This window comes from Lolium rigidum, chromosome 5, assembly GCF_022539505.1.
Source record: "Lolium rigidum isolate FL_2022 chromosome 5, APGP_CSIRO_Lrig_0.1, whole genome shotgun sequence".
NCBI lineage: Eukaryota > Viridiplantae > Streptophyta > Magnoliopsida > Poales > Poaceae > Lolium > Lolium rigidum.
The window spans coordinates 17,419,783-17,429,544 of NC_061512.1; positions in this window are offsets into that span (position 1 = coordinate 17,419,783).

The following is a 9,762-nucleotide window of genomic DNA, read 5'->3' on the forward strand; positions in this document are numbered from 1 at the left end:
ATGTTGACAGGATGAGGTATAGTGGGAGCGACAGAAACCCGATCCCGATTCTTAGATGCATGTTAACGGGGGGACCAATTATGGGGACCTTTAAACTTACATCGGTGGTTGGACATTCTTATATGCATGTCTTAATAATTCCTTTGTTTGCTCATGAAAATGGCCTTAGGATCAATCACTAGGGGTGTACTTGCACATCTAAAGGTATAATAGATGCCCCCTTATGGGGCATCAAGGTAAATCAGATTTGACTAGCCCTTCATTTTTACCCCGGTGAATCTGAGTCGTTCGTTTTTTTACCGCGCCGGTATAAAAGGAGACTCCACGGAGAAAACCCTAGCCACCAGCCCGCCAATCCCCTCCCGAGCGCCGCCTCTCCCAATTCCGTCGCGGTCTCCTCCCCATCGCTCGCTCCTGTAGGAACCCTAGCCTATCCCCACGAGCCGCAACCCACCCAATGCCTCTCGAGCTTCAGCTCCTTCAATCCCCTGGCCTATCTCCTCAATCCCCGCTACCCATTCACCTCCTCTTCATGATGCCGAGGCTGGGGACAGTGGGACGGCGGTTGCCCGGAGGAAGCAGGGGCGGAGCGCGCGAGCAGTGGCCTTGCGATGGCGAGCTGGTGAGCCCGTGTGTGGTGGTGGAGCAGCGCAAGGTGTAGGGGCGTGGGGCTGCGGGTGGTGTACGGGAAGCACGGCTGCCTACTATGGGGAGCACAACTGGGATTCTTCCTGGCAGGCTGCATGTCGGTCTGACAGGGAGGCTGGGGTATGGTGGTGTACGGGGAATTTATTTGGAGATTTGGTTCGTGCCCTTCCTCTTTTTCATCTCCACTGTGAAGGCTATGATGGAGGTGCCACACCTCAGATCTGGTGATTTGTCTCTTCCCTGATATATTCATGTCCTTGATCGGAGGGCCTCCACGATGAGGCTGGGCACCTATGGTTCATTATTCAGTGTGAACTGCTGCTGCATTTCTTCAGTTGGTCAATATGATTTGTACCATGTCGCCTACCAGCTTCCAGTACGATGAAGGTGAGGGACACCTATATCATGGCCGTCATTAGTTTGCTGAAATTGAAATCCTAATTGGTTCCTGTTACACATTTGGTCTAGGAACCTCATTAAATGATTCCATGATATAAATTTCAAGCTTGGAGTTGGTCTTTTTTAATTTATGTATTAGGTTGTATGGATCACGGGTCCAACTATGTATGGAATTTTAATTGCCAGCCATAATTTGGTCAACCCAATGTTAGCTACAGATGCTCATTATAGCTATTGGCTCATAGCAGTCTTGCTTATTATTGATGGACAACATACGGATGTCAAATAGAGGAATAGCCAGATTTGTTAAAAGTTCAGAAAATGGTCTTTTTATCATACGAGGCATGTTGAAAGATTGTCTTGGGTGGTTTCATATTTTTAATTTCACGTAGCGCCACCTTATCATACGAAGCTTCTGGAATTTAATTCTTCTTGGTTATGCTTGGTGATCTTTCTCTGGTCATGTACCAAGGATTTTTGTTTCAGCTCCTGAAAATTAAAAGGATGGTAGACAATGAAGCCATTTTACATCAGGATTTATATAGTGCAATATTTTTAGATTGTTTATGATGCTCTGGATATTTGTTGTACTTACGCAGTTCCTAATATGCTATTGATGTTTGATATCGTGAAATTTCAGGTACATCATCTTGGACGCAATCAACGAGCAATATCTGTTATCATGGACACACATTTGCTAATATTGAAGAAGGTATGAGCTAAATTTGCTTCCTTAAACGTCTTAACTCATGTACATCATGTGTGCGTGCGATTTATAAATATCTTTGCTAACAAGGGCGGCGATGAGACGCGAAATCAATTATCTCTAGAAGTTTTGTGTACTGACCTATTGTTGTAATTATCTTCTTTCTTTAATTGCAAGAACTTTCTGTGACGTGCAGTTTCAGTTTGCTAGAGATTTTGCCACTTCAGCTGTTGTGTAGACCTTTCCAGCCAAGCGAATATTTTGAATATATATATGTGTATTTAAGGAACCCATTCTCTTTTTATATTCTTCGCATCTCTGCAATTTTTGAGACCTTTCAGATCATAATGTGGTGCAGACTCATAATAGGATTTTGTTTTAGATCTTCAATAATGGTTATAGCCCGGAGAATATTTAAGGATTGAGATTTATGTCCAATTTGATGGGAAGGTGCTACCACGGACATCTTATCATAGGTAATGTTGAAAAACTAAACATTTTCTTCCCATTTGATGTTTGGTTAGAAATGTTGGAGCTATAATTGATGTTTGAGATATATCATTAGTAAAATATTACTCATTGGTACTGTTACCTTATTCTTGCACCTTTATTGCTTCTTTACTATATTTGGTGAGGGTCTTTGTCTGAAGGACTCGGGTTTCAGTTCTGATCTGGTTTTATGGCGACGCTGCAGGATTGATAGGAGTGACTCTATAAAACTGCATGGTTGATACTTGATAGGGGTGACACTGTGTTTGTAAGGCAACAACTTGCAACTAGCTTAAATCGTTTATGAAGCTATCATTGACTACCAATTTGTCAGGTGAGGGAATCGTTTACTTGCACCAACACATCTTTCCTAATGAGTGAAGGTTGGTTTGTTCTGAACTAACTGATTTCCTTTGAAGCTTCACTTTGAAGTTTTCCTTGAAATTTTACAGTAGCCGCTTCTATTTGTATTTCATCAGACTTGGGAATTTGGCAGGTGTTAGGTGTTTCTGCAGCTGGTAGTATCCATACTATGTATGAACAAACTTTGCCGGAAGATATCTCATTAATTACTTCAAAATTGTAGGTCGTGTGAAACCAATGGATAGAAATAATTATAGGTAATGGGCCATATTAAATGAATATGCATTTTTTTCTTGGTTGTCAAAGTGATACTTAGTTTTAAGTTCTTCTCGTAAAATTATGTTTCTTGTTTCCTTGATGTGTATTTGCAGTTATGACTTTCATTTCACGATGCAAATATGCACTTGCTTAATGTCCACCCATTCTCCTATGTCAGTAGTCACTCATAAATTTGTAGTCAGTGGGTGTGCCATGTAGCTTAAAAGATAACCTTTCCCCATCCTTACTTTTGAGTGGTTCCTAATTAATCCTGGATTGTAACTATTGTTTTCTGTAGGATCTCTAATCATGGTCTCCATAAATTGTCCATTAATTAATTAACTCTCAGAGCCTCATTTAATGATTTACTATAACCAATCTCCAACACATGTTGTTCCTTCACTGGTATGGCTTCAGTATTTAATTTGTACTGTATTTACCATTTAATTTGTTGCTCCCTGATGTGTTTTTACAGGATCTTTGATTCACTACAAACTAACATTGGGTTGTCAAGTGCCAGTAAACCAATTTGATCTTCTCTTTTCCACTAATTCAGACTCTTTTTACCTAGCGGTCAGTTTGTTATTGGTATTATATGTATCCCATGCTAATAAACGGTTTCCTATTTCTTTTTTAATCCGCTCAAATGTTACTGCTTCTACAAGGGTATATAACTCTATTTATTTGTATGTACATGGTGCTTATGTGTGTATCGAACCGTCATGCTGAAATTGATTCGTTCATGTGCACATATTCTTTTCTCTTTTCAAGTTTGCATTCGAATTTAATAATATGTCATGCTCGCATTTCAAATAGCTATTTTGGAGAGATTGCCTGTGGGTGATGTTTGTGTTGTGTTCCTGCGCACTTTCAGATTGTCATGTGACCATACCTATGAACCTACATTTTCTTGTATAATCTGCGTGGCTTCATTATCTTAGTTATAATTGCATGGCCTTTTGGTTTTCCCGTCTTGACAAATACTTCCATCTTTCATGTTGTTCAACTGATATTAGTGAATAAATGGCTGGTCTACCCTCTTGGAATATTTGCATGTTTACCCTCTTGACAAATACTTCCATCTTTCATGTATGCTAACCTTGCACTACTGAGCTTAAGTCTGTACTGCACAGTTATCCTGGGACAAAACACTGCCACCACCATCACAGACCTGGGTCTAAAAAACAAAGGAGTAATACTAAAGCTGGATTTTAAGAACACAAGTTTGTATCTTCACTAAAATACTCTGTAGTTATAGGAACATATCTGGAGACAAGTCAATCAGTAGTCTGCTTGAAAATGTTTTCCTGCAGTAGTCTCAACACCATTTAAGAAGATTCAGTAAGTGTGCCATGCTAAATATAAGGTTGTTGCATCCAGGTCAAGTAAAAATAGAAGTGGCAGTTGCATAATAAATCATTTGATGCCGGTATTTTTTCCATTTGATATCACCATATCAGTAAAAGCAGGTAATCAAATCATTTTCTCTACTTATGCTTCGATGTGCATCTGATTTTCAAATTTGACCAGTTTGTGATGCAGATCAAGCAACATTAGTTAAGACTATCCTGCCAACATTAATTACGTAAATCATAGAATGCTTATGCCTATATTTTGTTTTATTTCTATGCAAAACCGTTTAGTATTTCAGCCCGCGTGAATTTTGAGATTTGTACAAGTTGTGCCTTCGTTGGACCTGACCAATATTGGCACATGCCTCTTTTTTCTCTCTTTTTTTAGGTGTTGTTTCTTCTACAGTGTACATGCCATTTTGAGGAAAGTATGTTAGAAGTGTGGCTCTATGCATTGATTTAGTAGCCTTGGTGATTAATTTACTCATATACTTACTTTAAATATTAAAATGAACATCCATTTCAGTTTCAAAACTATACTTAGATATGTGACCTGCATGTATAATATATTTCCTCTCTCAGTTTCAGCTACGTGAATTGTTTCAGATTCACGCATCAGATAATAATTCGCATATTTAAAGTCCATTTTACAGTCAAATTTCTACTGATTCAGCCTTTGTATATTAATAGGTTGGGTTCTGACAATATCGTTTCTCAAGTAAATTTTAGAATTGAAAATCAATGTTTTGAATTCTATACAGATTTGTCAGAAAGATGCACAAAGTCACGGAGCCGAGGAGAGGCAATGCTGATTCACTATTGGCTTTCTGCTGGAGAAAGGTGTATGGATTGTGGTGTCTAGCATGTTGCAGCCATGGGTATTAGGCTCATTTCATTTGGCTCTAAGTAGTCTAACTTAGTTTCTTCTGCAACTAGCTAAAACTCAATGTACTTTCATTAAAATCCTCTTGGTTCTGAGTATGTGTACTATTTAGATTGTTCTTTTCCAACGATAGATAATCCATCTTTGTGTGCACCAAAATTATGAACCGCAAATCTATAGGTGTTTGTGACTTATTGCATCAATGTTATAATTTTTACTCAAAATATGTATTCTTGTGTAGTGCCAGATATTTTGTGAAATAAAAATATTTAGAGGGCTGTGTGCCAATAATATGGAGCTTAGATTGATATTGATCTGGTGTTTATCATCTCATAAAAAACATTCATAGTCTCTTTGCCTTTTTTTGCTTCTGAACTAAAACTTGCTAAAACTACCCAAGTGTCGAGGAGCTTGCCTTCCATCTGACATTAAGGTAGCAGCTTTTATCCATGACAGTCAAACCACTGTTATGACTAAATATGTTAATCGCCGGCTCGTCCCTTGTAGGCGTGGACTAAGATACCTAAAAATCGCGGACTGCACACTGGCAGTAGTAAAAATCTTAGACTATGAGCTTGGTTGGTGGCCCTTGCATAATTGTCTGTTATGCTTAATTACTGCTTATTTATGTTCACAGAGATTCATCACTCATTGACTAGGCCTGTTGTGTCTTGGATATACATATTATCCAAATGTGCCTCCTCTTATGTCGAAAAAATATATTTGTTTGTTGTGTGGTATAGCATGATGGAAACTGATAATTGGCCTCTTCCTGGTGCAATCGACCAATTCGAGCCCATCATGGCTTCTCCGCTGCCTACCATTATCCCTTTACGTCTCCAAGCAGACAATTACTCAATAAAATCTGTTATTGAGCTAAGCAACTTTAATCTGCGGTTTGTTGCCTCAGTTATGTCATTAATAGTAATATGTTTGCTTCTCGTGGTCTACTAGGATGCTCGCTTGCACTATGATGTTCATGTTGTGGGTTTTGCCACTACCACTGAGTGGTTTGGTGCCTTCTATAGAACCCGTGGGAGATCAACTAGGCTAGATTCATCTTCTTCTCCATTGGACAGCTCATATGTATATAGTCGGCCTGGTTGTATGTCTGATGAAGTGTTTGTCTGATGAAGTGTTCCGGGCTGTTTTTGCAGATGCTTCATTATTTTGCATAGTCTCTCCTGCAACCCATGTATTTTACCACGTATTAAATTTCTCTTATAAGGTACTGATGAGGCTGAATTTATTTTTCGTGCGGCTCACGGTGACTAGCTGACCAGTATTGCCATCCTACGAGTGATTGCAAAAAACTGGCCCATAAGAGTCGACCCCTTTCTTCCCGATGTGCGGTGTGTGTATGCCGTTTCGTTTCCATCGCCACAGCTGTAATCTCTAATAGGTACAGGCTTGTTGTGTCTGTTGAAGAAAACAATTTCTACAGGTCTCGGCCATCATTCGAAGTCACTTCGACTGAAGTTATTGCTGTCATACCCAAGCCAAGATCTTCAATGATACCATGTATCCTTCGTTGGTCTCAAAGGGTAAGATCATGTGGTTAGAGAGCATGTCGGAGCAATTTCTCAAGCTAATGTCTACTGCATATATTTAACTATTATAGTCTAATGGTTGAAGTGTTAGTTTCTCTTTTTTCTCTCTTCGATTATTTTGGTGAATTCTTTGTCCATGATCTTTGCTATGATATTATTGCTTCTTAATAGTGTATATAGCAAAACTTTAATTACCTCTTTAAGGTTTGAATTCTACGAGGTCGTGCGCCAAGGCGCACAACTAAATCTAGTGTATATGGCTACACCTATCTATGGCTCCTCTCTAGAAGAAACAATATAAATACTATAACGAGCTTCACTAATTATGACAACCAAATGAAATAGCAATTTGCCTAAATAGTTGCTCTCACGAGTTACCTCACTTCACTTCATATCATCGCATTTGACTTTATTGCACTTTACTTATACTTGGGAAAAAACTCTTCACACGCACGCGCGCGCGCGCGCGCGCACACACACACACACACACACACTCTAGCTTTGCATAGAAGGCCATATAAGTGGGTTATATAGCTTTATAGAATAGATAGTTTACCTTCAACTCCTCGTGGGTTCGACACTCAAATACTTATCGAATTGTACTGCGGTGATCCCCTGCACTTGGGGGTTATCAAGATACAATAGAAGTAGAGTTTGACCACGAGAAGAGGCGTGGATAAAGAAAGCAAGGTCATGTGCTTTAGGAGAAAAGTCAGCACAGTCACCATAGAGGAAAATCACTCAAAACATGCGGGAGGGGCTTGCTTAAGACCATAGAGGGAGCGTCGGAGATGGCATACAATGCCATTGGGAACTGAGTAACCTGGAGGTGGCTGCATATAAACGTCCTCACGTGACTCGCCATTAAAAAAGATATTATGAACATCAAGCTGAGGGACATAGAAATGAAAAACATAAGGAACAACAAGAAGAGTGCGAACAGTGGCCGTATGGGCTAGTGGAGTAAAAGTCTCATCATATTCACGACCTTGCTCCTGCTGAAAACAACAAGCCAAAAGACGAGCTTTGTAGCGCTCAAGAGAACTATCAGAACGAGTCTTTGTAGCGCTCAAGAGACCCATTGCACGTGATGGATGAAAAGAGGAAGGAGGGGTAACAATATCCCAAGTTCCAATGCGCTCCAGCGTGGCAATATCCTCTACCATAGCTAGCCGTCATTCGGGATGAGCAACAACATCCCGATAAGAGGTCGGCTCAAGGAGAGTGGAAAGACCATAATGGGTAGGAGAATAGTGATCAGGTGGGGGACAAGGACGATCATGAAGATTATGAGGTGGCTCATGCATACAAGACAATGCACTAGAAGTGGAAGGCATATCAGGAGAGCATCATCATCATGGGGACGACGAGATTAGTGCACAGAAAAGGGGAATCATACTAGGCGAGGAAAAGGGACAAAAGAAGGTGGATAGTCTGGGGATGAGGAAGAAGAGGAGCTGGGAGGTGAAGAAGGTGTGAGACCGACACTGGGGGGCCTCAGAGGAGTGGTGACTTGAGGCACACATGGAGGTGAATCCGGAAAAATGAGAAAAGAGATGTCCTCCACATAAATTGTCGAGGAGGAAGGATGCGAATTGAATGGACGTGACTCATCGAAATTCACATCTCGAGAAATGCGCATCCGATGAACAACATGATCCCAACATCGACAACCCTTATGCTCATCACTGTATCGAAGAAAACACACACTCAACGGACTGAGCGGTCAGCTTGGTGCGTTCGCACGCTGTTAGAAGGACATAGCAAACACAACCAAACAAGCGAGCGCCGAGTAATCGTGAGAAAAAATTGAAAACCACTCGAGAGGAATGCCACCCTGCAGGGTAGTTGAGGGCTGATTATTGATGAGATATGCGGAAACAGACACGACTTCAAACCAAAAGTGAGGAGGAAGAGAGGCGGCGATCATCATCGCACGAGCTGTCTGAAGCAGGTGGAGATGGTTGCGCTCAGCCACACCATTCTAAGCATGAGCGCCAAGACAAGGGATCCGGGCAAGATTACCCTACTCAGCAAGAAACCCACACAACATCTAGGAGACATACTCGCCAACAGAGTTAGCTCGAAACACATGAATGGGCGTGGAAAACTGAGTGTAACCCATGGCAATAAAACGCTTATATATAGTGAGAACCTCGCTGCGAGAGGTCATAAAGTAAAGCCAAGTGTAGCGAGAGAAGTCATCGATAAATATAACATAGTAGCGATTCCCCCTTCGAAGCGAAGGGAGCCGGATCCCATACATTAGAATGCACCAAATTAAAAGGACGCATAGACACCGACTCTCTAGTGGGATAAGGTAACTGAGTCCGTTTGCCAAATCCACAACCCTCGCAGTGAAATGAGACATCTCCTGAGACAGGCCCAAGAAGACCTCGATATACTAAAGCTGATAAGCGAGAACAACAAATATGACCAAGTTTATGATGCAACTGCTGAAAGGAAGAGGTAGCGGAAGCAACAAGAGCGTGTGGATTGGTGGGTGTCATGGTAGTAGAAGGAACACGAAGCTAGTCGAGCTCCCAAAGACCCTAGGAGTCACGACGACGAGGGAAAACCCCAACCAGAGCCCTGGTGTGACGATCCTGGACGTAGCAAGAATCGACATCAAGATGACAGGACAACCAGAATCAACAAGTTGGGCAACGGAAAATAAATTCATGGTAAGACGGGGAACATGAGAAATATCAGGAACAAAGAAGGATAGAGTTGAGAGAGCGCCAGGACTAGCAACGATAAGAGAAGTTCCATCAGTAGTGAGATCATTAACATGAAGATCAAGGGGTCGAAGAGAAGAAAGAGCAAAAGAATCAGAAGTCATGTGAAAAGGAGCTCCAGAATCCAGAACCCACGAACATGTACCTGACTATGTAGACGGCGGAAGCTCAGTGCTAGAAGTACATGTGATAGAGCCAGTAGTGCTCGGTGAAGAAGATCCGGAATAAGCAAGCATGTGCTTAAGCATCACAATATCCTACTCGGTGTAGTCGACAGAGGAGGAAGAGGCATGAGTCATAGTAGCGGAGCTGGGCGTCCCGTCCCCATCCACCAGTCTAGCCAGAAATAGGCCCACTTCCCGTTGTGGACCTTGTG